The sequence below is a fragment of the Mustela putorius genome, unplaced genomic scaffold (assembly GCF_011764305.1).
Source record: "Mustela putorius furo isolate JIRA1106 unplaced genomic scaffold, ASM1176430v1.1 tig00000580_pilon_pilon_pilon, whole genome shotgun sequence".
NCBI classification, from domain to species: Eukaryota; Metazoa; Chordata; class Mammalia; order Carnivora; family Mustelidae; genus Mustela; species Mustela putorius.
In genome coordinates, this window is record NW_025421423.1 from 9,290,904 (window position 1) to 9,304,311 (window position 13,408).

The following is a 13,408-nucleotide window of genomic DNA, read 5'->3' on the forward strand; positions in this document are numbered from 1 at the left end:
ATTACTACCAATTAGTTTATAGAGGAATATATATTCAATTTCCTGGACAAAAGTATCTGCTAATAGCTAATTTCAAAATGAAGGCTACGAAATGAATACATAAATGAATACATAAAAACTGAAAGAGATCCACAAATACTATCAAATCCATAACTAGCCCTGGAGAAGAATCATTCCTCCTGTAGTTCACGATTCTATTTTAAAGGAGACTCACAAGGTTTAAATCTATTTCTATCACATCACCAATATTTGGACAAAGATCCTAATTATCACTCTCAACATGGCGGTTGCTACTTTGCTCAAACAGTCTCAAGACTTCTAAAACTGTCAAGAGCCACAGGTTCCAAAAGCAAATCCATCCTGTACCCAAGTCCTTGTTTCACTGTTGTAGAATTATGGAGAAATTCTAACAAAATGTTAGAGATAGCCCTTCTCCCCCTGCTGATTTCCATTAAACAAACACGGGCCAACCTTCAAAGGAAGACTTCAACAAACAATACAACTATTTGCTTTCTCTCTGGTGGGGGGCAGGGAGGGGGGCAGTGGTTACCCAGGACGCAGGAAAAAGAACCTTTCCTGTTGAAAAGAAATTAACCTGTCAACATTATAGATCATAGAAAAACATTTTTTTTAAGATTTTATTTATTTATTTGACAGACCGAGATCACTAGTAGGCAGAGAGGCAGACAGAGAGGGAGGAAGCAGGCTCCCAGGCGAGCAGAGAGCCCAATGTGGGGCTCGATCCCAGGACCCCGAGCTAATAACCTGAGCCAAAGGCAGAGGCTTTAACCCACTGAGACACCCAGGCACCCGAAAAACATTTTTTTTAACCACCCTCATAATGCCAAAATAAGAAGGACGTGCAAGAGAAGGAACTATTGAAGTCACAAACCCCCTGCGCTGTAGAAACACAAGCAAGCAAGTCTCCAAGAGCAATCAATCCTCTATTTGCAGACTATCATGTTCCTTCCCTCTCGTTGTTGCAGGAGGGTATTCCAAGAGAATATTAGGATAAAAGGCTTCGTGACTGGATCAGCAAAAACCACTTTGTTTGGCTTACATCTCTGAAGGGTCAACATCTTCAGATGTCTAAACTTCTCCTAGCCTGAAGGGTTTAATTTTATAAAAGTGCTCAAAGGACTTGGGGACAGAAAAACCCAAATCCCTTCACTGGCTTCCCCCCTTCCTTTGGGCCTATGCTACTTTACAGGAAGCTCCCCCCAACCATCCTTAACTCTTTTATTTTCTTGAATTACCTGGCCTAACAGCAAGAAGGGAGGTTTTGGAGTCAGAGAAAACTGGGTTGGAATCCTGACTCTGCTCAGCAGAGCGCTGGGACTCTAGGGACTCTGAACCCCTGGATCCTCTTCATAAAATAGGACTAATAATGTATACAAAACATTAAGTCAGTTCCTGGAACAAAGTAAGTGTCCAGTAAATGGTAGCTATTATAATGATTAGTGCTGCTGACTTCACAGGGTGAAGCATTCATGAAGGGTGGGGCACAAAGTGGGCCGTTTATTAAAGGAATCTCTCTTCTCTCGTCTTTGTTCACAGAAGGTACTATTTCCCTCAAAGGCCTTTACAAAATGAACTGGAGCTCAATGTGACGGGGTGACCCTGAAATCCTGGTGCCACTTCTGGCATTGCTTTACCACAATACCCCCTCTCAGGGACCCCCACCGCTTACTTATACAATTCTCTCCACACTCTTGGCAATTGGCTCCTATTCTTCATGGAAGCACGCTGCTGCCTTCCTCCAAGTCCTCAGGGCCTGGCTCCATGTCCCTCTCCACCCCACTTGCTGCAGTCACTATGCCAACTACCTACTTGCTATCTGGACCTTATATTTCCTCCATCTTCTCAGCTCTCCTTACAGTCTTCTCCAGGGCACTGACCTATCGGGTGATCCCTGCTAAAACTGTAAGCCACGTGCACGGAGCAAGCTAGTCTGTCTCACCATCTTATTCTCTGCCATACGAACCCCAGTGGCCCGGATGACTCCACGCTCCATAAACATTTAAGGAAAGAGGGCTTCTGAAGTCCGACCTCAGGAATGGGAGAGAAGAATTAAAACAGGTTGCCTACAGAAACAAATCAGAAATTGCATTGAAAGGAAAGGTTCAGTTAGTTCAAAAGCATGACAAAATTTCCAGCTGTGCTCCAAGAAACTCGGGTTCAAGCTGGAGCACCTTTAATTTGGTTGTTCTCAAAGCTGCTCTAATTTGCTGGGAAGCACATTTATTTTCACTGCGTTCATGTGAGCAAAGAAGAATCTATAATTTTCCAGACATAGGCTCTAGAACCCCCATTAAGCATGCCAGCTTCAGGAACTCCTCCTCTGGGGGCTCAAGCCTAAACACAAGACTACCAGCACTGCTCAGGACTCTTGAACTCTACACCCATAGGCTCAAGTCAAAATCTCGCTCAATGAAGCATAGCAACACCTGGGTAAAACTTTTGCACCTCAATACTTTATTCCCTTTACTTTATTCCCTTTACTTTTGCCAAAACGAGTTATCTAATCTCCAGGCTTTTGTCCAGTTCTAGCTCACTCGGTGTGTGACCAAACCCAGCAATCTTTTTTTTTTTTTTTTTTTTAAAGATTTTATTTATTTATCTGACAGAGAGACATCACAAGCAGGCAGAGAGACAGGCAGAGAGAGAGAGAGAGGAGGAAGCAGGCTCCCTGCAGAGCAGAGAGTCCGATGCGGGGCTCGATCCCAGGACCTTGAGATCATGACCTGAGCCGAAGGCAGCGGCTTAACCCACTGAGCCACCCAGGCGCCCCTAAACCCAGCAATCTTGTCCAGAACACCTTTCACCAGCTAGCTCTTACGGCTGAGAAGGCTTGCGTCCTGTGTCTACGACGCTTGCTTCTGCAGCCCAGCAGGGACCAGGTAACTAGGCAAGTGGGAATTTACTGCTGGTTCTTGGCCAGACACACAGGAGTGCAGGTAAGCCCTGCCCTCCCAACTTGACCATTGAAGTCCTTCTCTAGAGTGACCCAAACAAACCATGTTGCTGGCTCTTGCTAAGAAGAGGAATAAGATCACAAGTTTAAATCCGCATACTTGTGATTCTGAAAAATAAAAACTGAAGGATCTTAGCCTTTTTTTTTTTTTTTTTTTTTAAAGTACTAGCCACATGAACTCTATTATTTGAGGTTTGGGAGGTTCTTCTCAGAGGAAACAGAGTTGCCTTATTCCAATATTAATATGATGATGAGTATTCCTTCTAGAAAGCAGGGTCGCTGAGATTTTCACAAGTCAAACATTTTATGTGTCATATTTTAAAAAGTGCTCAAGGAGAAAACAACATGAAACTTGGGTAGAACTCTTGCTAGCCTACTTTTTTCAACAGTGGTTTTATAGCGGCATTTAAATACCTACACAATCAGGCAGCCATGCTAAGCATCTACTTCAGGAGAGCACCAGCATCCCCAAACGGAGCTCAGCATAAAGAACAGAGTGCCTTTTGGTCCCTGAATCCCACGGGGGCACCAGCACTCCCCTTAATGGAACCCACTGTCAGACAACCCTCCGTTTGCTCAGCAGAGGAGGAGAAAGCCAAGCTGTGATCATGTGAAATGTGACCGGGATTAAAAACTGGAAAATGGCACTAATTCCACTAAATTTGCAAATCCTGCAAAAGGACTGACAACTGAATAAACATAACTTGACCAAAGGCTTTCTTTCTCTTGAATTCAAGGTCCTTGTTCAATGAACACAATCATTAAAGTTAAACACACACACACACACAGCAGTCTGCCTTGAATCACAATTCATCTTAACCAGCCAAAATTAGCACAGGGTTTTGTACTTTTGCATAAAGGAAACAGATCCCAGCAAAGGCTGAAACTTCAGCACTGCTGTGGGGATTTCCTTCCGATTCAAACTCATAACCAAAGAGCGTTTTTACTGCAGAGAGAGAACGAAAAAAAAAAAAAAAAAAGTTGAAAAACCCCCTTAAGATTCAAACTGGATCAACAGACAATGAGGCGAGCCCAATTTTCAAGGATTCAGTGTCCATTGTAAGCTGAAAAGGACAGACCTTTATAGACACAATTTCTTTTTTCTCTCCTGAAAGGACACTATAAATATCACCCAAAATGTTGGTACATCAGTAAGAACCCCGGATTAAAGACATACGGGGCCAAGTTTTTAATTTCCAGTTAATGACCGCTGGGGTGTGAATCTAGGCGAGTCCCTCTCCTGCTCTGAGCCACAGTACAGAAAACAAGTCTTGATGATGAAGAGGTTGGAGGAGAAGATCTTCTGAATCTAAAAAAACTGCCTGGAGCTTGGGGATCAGACTCGAGTTTGAATCCCAGGCATTGCCATTAGCGAACTACGTGAACTGAACAAGTTACTAACCCACTCTCTGTATCAGGTACACCATCTGAAAATGGTGGCGCCCTCCACATTCCCCCAAATGTGAGAGGAGGCCACATAAGAAGGATTTAAGAGCTACTCAAATTCCAGAGCCTGGGTTGCTCAGTTGGTTAAGTTTCTGCCTCCAGCCCAGATCAGGACCTGGGGTCCCGGAATCGAGTCCCCCGGCTCGGTGGGAAGCCTGCTTCTCCCTTTGCTCTTCCCCCAACTCATGCTCGCTCTCTCTCTCAATCTCTCTCTAATAAATAAATAAAATCTTTAAATAAAAAAAAGAGCTACTCAAATTCCACTTGGAGGATTTTAGATGGCCAGGCACAGTATTAAGCTCGGACTCACACCATGAGAAAAATTTAATCTTTTCAGCATTTTTTTGGCCTTTACAAAAATTTTTGTTACATTAAGGAGAAAGTCTGTGTTTGGCCTTTTCTTCAGCACCTCTTTAACACAGACCAATTCCGCTTTTTAACAAAGTAAGAAGAAGTGTCACAGTCCGTTAGCATGTTTCGAAAACAAGTTTATTTTATAGACAAGACTGTTGAGAAAAGTTGTTTTCACTCTATTTTGTGACTAACCTTTTATTTGAGGCAACTGTGATCAGTTCTCAATTTAGAGGACACGCGTAAGGTTGACTTTTAAAAATCCATTAATGATTACAAAAACGTGGGTCAACTGAAATAACTTGAATGGGTGATGTGCCGCCTACCAAAGATACAGTGACAATGACAGGAGGTGACCTGGTGGAAGGCCTAGTCCTCGGCCGTGCTCGCATCTACCCACGGCTGGCGGGAGGAATGTCAGTCAGTGAGGAACAGGAGCAGAGGGCATAGTGCAAACAGAAGCAGCCGCAGAGGATGAATGTGAGACTCCAGAACAATGAGAAGCCAAAAACTAGCCAGGAGGGGCTCCTCAAGTCAAAGTCAGAGGTATGAGGAAAACCTGTAGAGGGAGATTCAGTTAACAAATTGTTATTAAGCCACACTCATCACTGGCGAAAAACCGAGTCAAGTTCAGGGATGCCTCTTATAATGGAGGACAAAGCTGTGAAAAGTCTTATTTCAAAGAGCCCTGAATGCCAAGCTAAAAATCGTTATGGTGGCAGAGCCTCAAAGTCTTTTGACATTTGTTCAGAACCCCAGCACTTTACACAGTGTTTGAAAAAATCTCTGCTGAAGAAACGAAAACCAGTTTCGTGGTAGTTTCTGCATATTAACACATTTTTCTAATCATTCATCTTCCTCTTCCCTCCCTCTTCCACTACCAAGGACCACACCTCACCCCAGCCACCGCCACCTCCATCCCAAAGTCCTGCATCTGGGAGTAGAGAAGGATGCTCAGGTCAATGTAAACTCTAGTTTGGGTCTTCACATACTCGCTGCCTTTCCAAGGAAAGCTATCGCTTCCCTCAGTGTTGCCTTTATGACAAACTTCGATCATCTAAACACCAGATGCAATCGATTTCACACTGCCACCGCCTTGGGGACTTGCTTCTTCAAGGAAACAAGCTTGGTTTGACCCTTGGCAAAAGCAATTATTCCCAACCTGGCATCCCACAGGAATTTTGCAAAGCAAGTGTAAATAGGGATATGAAACTTCTTTGCGGCATCTTTCCTCCTCTTGTGCCCCCTTCCTCCAAGTCTAAAACCTCTTGTTCCTTTTTCTCCCTTCTTCTTCCTTCTGGTCCCAATCTGTTTTGATCTCTGTAACAACAAATTCAGGACAATGCTTCAGAAAGCTCTGTGTCTTGCCCACCTACCCCCAGTGAGAGTCTACCGCGGTGTTTAGGAATATCCTTATCTGGTTAGTCCAATTCTCATCCTCTCCTGGGCACCGGCACTCCTTTCCACATAATTGCTTAAAGAGGACTACGGCGTGAGTATGAGACGCAAAACCTATACCCATAATGGAGATATATCCAGGCCTGAGAGTCCAAATGAATATTTTATCTCCGAGAGATCCTCCAAATGGTGAAGTGGAGACAAGAACGATATCTCAATAAATCATATTTGCTCTATTGAAATGTATTGAGATGAACCAACTCCCCCTTCCTTTGCATTTCAGATGAGAACGCCTTTTTGGATCTATGATTCACAACTTCCTCCATTAACACAGATAAAAAGGCAATTTTAACAGCTGTTTGCCTGTACTTTCCTCTCTTCCCATCACCTTTTTTTTTTTTTTTAAAGATTTTATTTATTTATTTGACAGAGAGAGATCACAAGTAGGCAGAGAGGCAGGCAGAGAGAGAGAGAGGAGGAAGCAGGCTCCCTGCTGAGCAGAGAGCCCCATGCGGGACTCGATCCCAGGACCCTGAGATCATGACCTGAGCCGAAGGCAGTGGCTTAACCCACTGAGCCAGCCAGGCGCCCCTCCCATCACCTTTCTGTGTCACCTTCACACTCATCAGGAATACTCGTAGGCATTTCCTGGGCGTCTTCTCTCAACCTCACAAAACCCACATGATCTGTTACACTAATGTTGAGGAGGCCCTGCAGGATATATCTCTGAGCAGCCACAATCAAAGAATCATCCTTTTCCTAAATTCAGACCTAGAGCTGGAGGATGTAAACATTAGAAGGGCTCTTTAAAAGTCATGTGCTTCCTCCGCTTTCATTTTATAAACCAAGAACATAAATCCTGGAAAAAGTAAAATGACTTCCCTGAGGACACATGGCTCTTTAGTGGATTTCTGAAATTATATGTAGAATATAATTATATGTAGTTACACATAAAATTTGAAATGTACATAACTATGTATGTTTTTTCTGAAGAGAATCCACTGTTTTCATTATATGCTCAAAATTGTTAAAAATCCTCTCCCAATAAATGATTGGTTATATATGTAAAAATTTTTTTCTGGGAAATGTCCCACACTAAATACCAGTTATGATAAAACATCTGGACTTCAAGACTAGCCAGATAAAATGCTTTGGCTTCCAAAAGCTTCTTGGAAGTTGGATTTGGCATAGAAAATGCTGCAGAGTTTTAAACAAATACACACACATACACACACACAGAATGAAGAACAGATCTTATGCATAAAAGGTTATTTTGTTATTTTCAAAGTATTTAAATTCTATATTCCTTGGTGAATTATCTCATTCTTGTCTTAAAAATTAATTAATGTGCAAATCAAAGTATTTGACAGTGAGATGTCACAGATTAAAGCATTTTCGCAAATCACAGCTGCCTCAAAAAAGAGAAATGAAACTGAATGGAATCAGAATTGTTTGTTCTACAAAAACTAAGCTGGCCTAAATTGACTATGTGCTAACATTTCTCAATCTCTATCATAAACCTAACCTTCACTATTATAACTCACATCCCTCTATTTCTAATGCTTTTCTACAATTATCCCATCATTCTAATTTGTCTTTTAGAATACAGCAAGGAAACATTAGTTTCCTGTTGTCTTTGTCTGACTGGTTCAAGTCAGCTTTTATTGAACCCCTTTCACATCAAGGGGGCTGAATTAAAGACTGGGGAGAATGAATCAAAGACGTTCTCAAGGAGAAGCTTACACTCAAGAGGAATACAAACAAATGTTAACTATAACAAAAGAATGCAATTAAATACATGGCATGAACACTGCAGTGATCCAATCTTAAGGGAGTAAAAAAGAAGGGGCTAATTTTCACTCTGTGTTGGCAGGGAGGAGGGAATCCAGCTTACGAAAGGGATGGCATTCAAATCAGGTCTTAAAGTTAAGTTTTCAAAATGGAAACAGACAGGACTTCAAAGTTTATTTTGTTCCAGGACCCATGTGTGATGCACCTGCAATTTGTTGTCAGCATGAATCCTTTGCTTTCATACAGTTCATCATCTCAACGGAATGCAGAGTAACTGAAACTCTATCGGAAAGCAATTTTACATAAGAGATTTTCATTCTCTGCCCTTAAATACTTCCAACATGTACCATTCTAATAGCATGTATGCTGGTCACCTATCCAGGAAACTATTTTGGGGTTAAAATAACCAGATGAAAAGGAGAATCACTCTTTGCCTTTTGCTACTATTTCTTTTGTCAAAACTGGGTATTTTGACAAAGTCCTTACCTGGATATTGGTAAATTCATGGAAATTGATGCAACCTCAGCTTCACTACCTAACAAACTCCATGAGCAGGCTCCTTAACCTGTCTATACCTCAGTCTCCCACTCTGTAAAATGAAGACAATAATAGTACCTACCCTCACGTTGTTCCCATGACAATGAACGGAAGCATCATCGAAAATGCCTAAATCAACATTCAGCACCCAGGAAATCAACAATAAATGAAACTGCTTCTAACCAAGCAGAAATACTTTCTAAGAATTGATTTCTAATTTGCTATCACAATTTCATTTTTTACAAAGCAGACTTTGAAACTGTAATTACTTTCAAAGAAAGATGCCTTAAGAAATGGCTAAATTTGATTCCTAGACAGTAATAGCAATAACAGAGAAATAGCTTATTTCAAAAGGTCCACAACATAATGAAGGATAAAACAAGCAGGAACTGTATTGTACTACAATCAAAAAAAAAAAAAAAAAAAAAACCTCCCATGTTAGAATTGACAGCTAAACTAATAGTTCTTCTTCCTTTGTCTTTTGTTCCTTAGATTTTTATGGCCAAATACTCTGCCCTTCCATTCTATATGTATTACACAGGAAAACACTTTGATAGCATAGACCTACTTACAAATATCTGACTGAAGCAATAGTAAAATTTTCATTTTAAACCAAGAAAAGTATTCGAGTTGAGTACATTTTATTGTCTGTTCTTTCCATGGTGTCACAATCCCCTGCGCAACCTATGTCCCAAGCTGAAGAGAATTTGGTTGGCTCACTCCCAAAAAACAAGGGAAATACAATACAGGCTGTAGAGTCTGATAAGGTCTCCAGCAGATGAATGTACCATAAACATAACAAGCATCCTCAAAAGTCCTCTGCTTACAGCAGCTGAAATTGTTCCCACCTCAACGTTTAGTGTGGGCATTAAAGTACTCTGGGACTCACTGGCTGGGTTCAAATCTTAGTTTTGCCAACTCGCAAGACGTGTGAGCAGGGAAAAGTTCGCTAACCTCTCAGTCTCTTCATTTGTAAAATAGGAATAATAAATGGGTTTGCTGTAGAGATTAAATTGGTTAGAATTTGAAAAGCATTTGGACTAGTGCTTGGTACATAGTGCTATATAGTGTCTATTAAATAAACATTGCAATAACGTTGGCATTTATGATTATTTCCACATGCAGATATGAAGAGGGTCTCCGTTTTTTTATGTAGGCCCTCTCCCAGAACAGTTAAATAAAACAAATTTTCAGAAAGATCATTTAAAAGCTGATGTCGAAGTAACAGCCATAAAGAGCATTTTACTTGCATTATTTAATACACAGTAAATTAAAATGTATTTGGATTTGAGAAATACAAAACCACATGTCTACTGGTAATTTCTAGATATCCAAAATGTTCATAATTAAAGAGTCTAAGGTAATGTCACTTAATTACAAGCTAAAAACTGAAATAGCAAAACTATTGACAATTCTCAATCGCTATGAGCCTAGCATAAGTCGCTTGGTTGATGGGAAGTCAGATCCCTAAACAAATATTTTTGATGGAAAAATATTCCAACTTCTCTCCATATAAGGTAAATACTACAGAAGATAATAAAAAGCTGTGTTGCTGAGTTTCATTCATTTTTAATAATGTAATCATTGGACTTCCTAGAGCAGAGGTTGAAAACAACCAAGCCCTAACCACCCTTTTTCAATCCTGAACTGACCATAGTCTCACATGAACTATAAATATGCCCTAAGTAAAAAATGTGTCCATTATAGGCCTCTATTTAGATGTAAATTAAAAGATTTAGGAGAGTTGGGATTTCAAAAGCTCATGAGGACAGGATACACACGTATCACTGGTGGCCCCTTCAAAATCAGGTATGTCATTCTGGAACATGAGACTTGTCCTTGCAAGGGAATTACTCTGACTAGAATAGCAATTCTTGTCCCTTAAGTGGATTGTGGTTATCATTAAGCCTGGTCACTCTGATTCTACCGCTGTTTGTTTTTGTTTTTTCCAAGCAGATACCTGCATATCCAATATTTTTTTAAAGATTTTATTTATTTATTTGACAGATCACAAGTAGTCAGAGAGGCAGGCAGAGAGAGAGGAGGAAGCACGCTCCCCGCTGAGCAGAGTGCACCATGCGGGGCTTGATCCTAGGACGCTGGGATCATGACCTGAGCAGAAGGCAGAGGCTTTAACCCACTGAGCCACCCAGGCGCCCCGCATATCCAATATTTTTTAACTCTATCATGAATTATTTGCTTTATAGGAGCAGTTGGGGAACAGGCTGACAATGGAAACTTTGTACTTGAAAATTATTATTCTATCTGAAGAGGTTCTACTCCAAAACATTCTTCATGCTTTCACACTTTCTTTGATATGGGAGAAGTGTCTCAAGGGAATGATTCAAACAACAGAAAGCCTCCATTATTTTTGTGGTAGGGATGAGGGAAAATGGGCTGAAATCAAAAGGGAGATGAGAAATGAAGAACTTTGTTAGTTAGGATTTAAGTTCTGTCTGAAAAGAAGACCAAAACTTAGGTTTGGGTCCCAAACTATTGTTAAAAGAACCAGTAAGACTGCCTTTGAACTTGGAAAATTCTGTGAGGTATGGGGGGTGGGGGGGGGGTGCAGATGGGGCCTTAAAAAGTAACTTGCTGATTTTCATCACCAAGGAAATGCTTTATAATATCAAATTTGTCCTCCTTTACGTTAATGCATATATCACTCACTTTGTGAGGTGTCACTGAATAATAGTTTGGGGCTTTAAAAAGCTGAAGATATCAACACTGCAAAAGATAAGGGCCGATTACTTCCCAGAGCCTGACGCTTCTCTCACTCTCTCCATCTCTCTCTCTCACACACACACACATACACACACACATACACGCGCACGCACACCTTGTTTATTTCCTTCTATAAGATTAAGTGCTGAAAAACAGACACCTACACACATTCATGGCACTGGCCCACGCCAAGAACCTTCTCATGTAACAAGGGTCTGGGAATCGGGAAACGTTCTGATTTAAAAAAAAAGACCTTTTCGCCTGATCCCCCAGGCTTCCTCCCAATCTCCAACCATCCGTCTTCACCGGATCTTAGTCGGAACCCAAAAGCGACAGCCCCTTGTGAAGCCCGGTCCCCCCCTCCAACCACAGGGTCGATTCCCAGGCCGTTCGGACAGGAGGCGCTGCGGGCCAGTCCCCCGGGGCCACCGGCAGCCAGAGCCCAGCCTTCCCCCCCCTCCCCACCCAGCCCAGCCCGGCGGCGGAGCTTCGAGTTCTGCGCCGCCCGCCGGGGTTACTCCCGGTCATTCCGCGGCACCGGCTTGCCCCAGCTTCCCCATCCGTGCCCGGCCTGAGGCCGCCCCAGGAGACTAAACGGCAAAGGGCAGGAAGGATGGGGGGGGGGGGTGTCGGGGAACCGGCATCTCAGCTCCAGGTCTCCGCAGGCTCTTCTTCTAAGTCTTTTGTTTTTAAAAGGAACAAAACGCGTCCCCTCGCTGCGCGAGGGACACCAGCTGGGTGAGCGCACGGGGACCAGACGCAGGACCCCAAGTCAGACAAAGCCCCCGAGGCCTCAAATGATCAACAGCGCTACAGACCCCGTGTGGGACACCACCCAGTCGAGTTCTTGGGGAACAAGAACGCGCCACTCCAATCCGGGGGCGGACGGGGCGGATCCCCAGGTCAGACCCCGACTCAGACCAGCTCCTTAACGCACTGGGGAGTCAGTACTGGCATTTGTCCCGGTGGGCGCCGGCCGACCCGCAGCCAGAGGGGTTTCCAGCCGGCTCAGGCTCTTCCGAACAAAGGGAAGCGCTCGGAGCTGGGACTGCCACTTTCCGCTCCCTCACCCCCAGCCCGTGCATCAGCGCCCCCAGTAAGACCAGAATCCACCCCCGCCCCAATCGCACTGCGCCCGCGGTACGGCTCCCGGGTCTCCACGCCCAGAGATGCTTTCCCGGCCCCACCGCCGGGTGAGCCCCGAACGCAGCAGCGCTAGCGTCTCTGGGTCGCTGGAGCTCGTCCTAGGACGTCCTCTCCATTTACACCGCCCCCGCCCCACTTGCGCTGCAAGAGGTGGGGGTTCGGACTAGTCCCCGAAACCCAGCGCTTCCCAGAGCCTCCTCGGCCCCGAAACAAAACAATAACGCCCAAGTCACTGGAGAACCTCTTACCTGTTTTCCACTTTTGTGCGTGCGTCTTTGTCCCCAACCCCTTGAAAAACCCTTCCGGAGAAGGGGAAAAGAAAAATAAAATAAAATAAAATAATAAATTTTTAAAAGGGGGAAAAGAGCAAAGCGGCCCCGAGAAATTGGCTCTGGCTGCGCCGGTCCTGCGGCGCCCCCTGCCCTGCGGCGCCCCCTGCCCTGCCCACCTGCCCGAGGAGAGAGGTGTCGGCTGGGCTCGCCGGGTCCCTGCCCCACTCACTCTCCCTCAGAATTACCGGGGTTTTGCCGCGACTAGTTCCTTTTATAGATTCGGCTGCGCTGAGCACCAGGGTTACTATCGGTCAAAGTCTGTTCTCTCCCTCCTTCCCCGCCCCCTTTCCCGGCCTCTGTTTATGTAGTTCAGTCACTCAGCAGAAAGCACGTGGAGCCGCGCCCCGCCCCTTAAACGGGCGACGTCCCGCTGCTCCCGGCAGGGCTGGGGGCGGGGGGCGGCAAGTGGGGGGCGCTGCTGGCCTAGCGGGTCCAGGGTGGGTGCCCCCTGCCCTGCACGAGTCTGCCCGCCTGGGAAGAGCGGGAAACCTGGGGCTTGGGGCTGAGTCAGAGACTGTCTCCTCCACGTTTCCTTCGGCCAATAGCAAGAGTGGAAATCGCTTCCTCTAAACTCCTGCTTTCAGCATGTTTTTTTTTTCCTTTGTTACTTTACCCAGTCGGAGGGATTGAGGGCCAAAACCCCTCAGGACACCAACCCTTTGGCCTTCCATTTCAAATGCCCAGGGTGTGGGGGGAGGACGGAGAGCCT

At 44.2% G+C, this 13,408-nt stretch overlaps 1 protein-coding gene across 4 annotated transcripts in view; it reads right to left on the reverse strand.

Moving 5' to 3' along the window:
• Positions 1–12,972, reverse strand: part of LOC101679430 (phospholipid-transporting ATPase ABCA1) — a 127,477-nt gene extending 114,505 nt beyond the window's left edge. The window contains exons 1-2 of one of the 4 annotated variants that reach the window (XM_013053827.2): positions 12,885–12,943; positions 12,616–12,666 (exon numbers count right to left, since the gene is read on the reverse strand). The gene's annotated coding sequence lies outside the window, so the exon portion shown is untranslated. The other 3 variants (XM_013053828.2, XM_013053829.2, XM_004747735.3) reach the window with 3 other exon arrangements.
• Between the last annotated feature and the right edge of the window lie 436 nt (positions 12,973–13,408).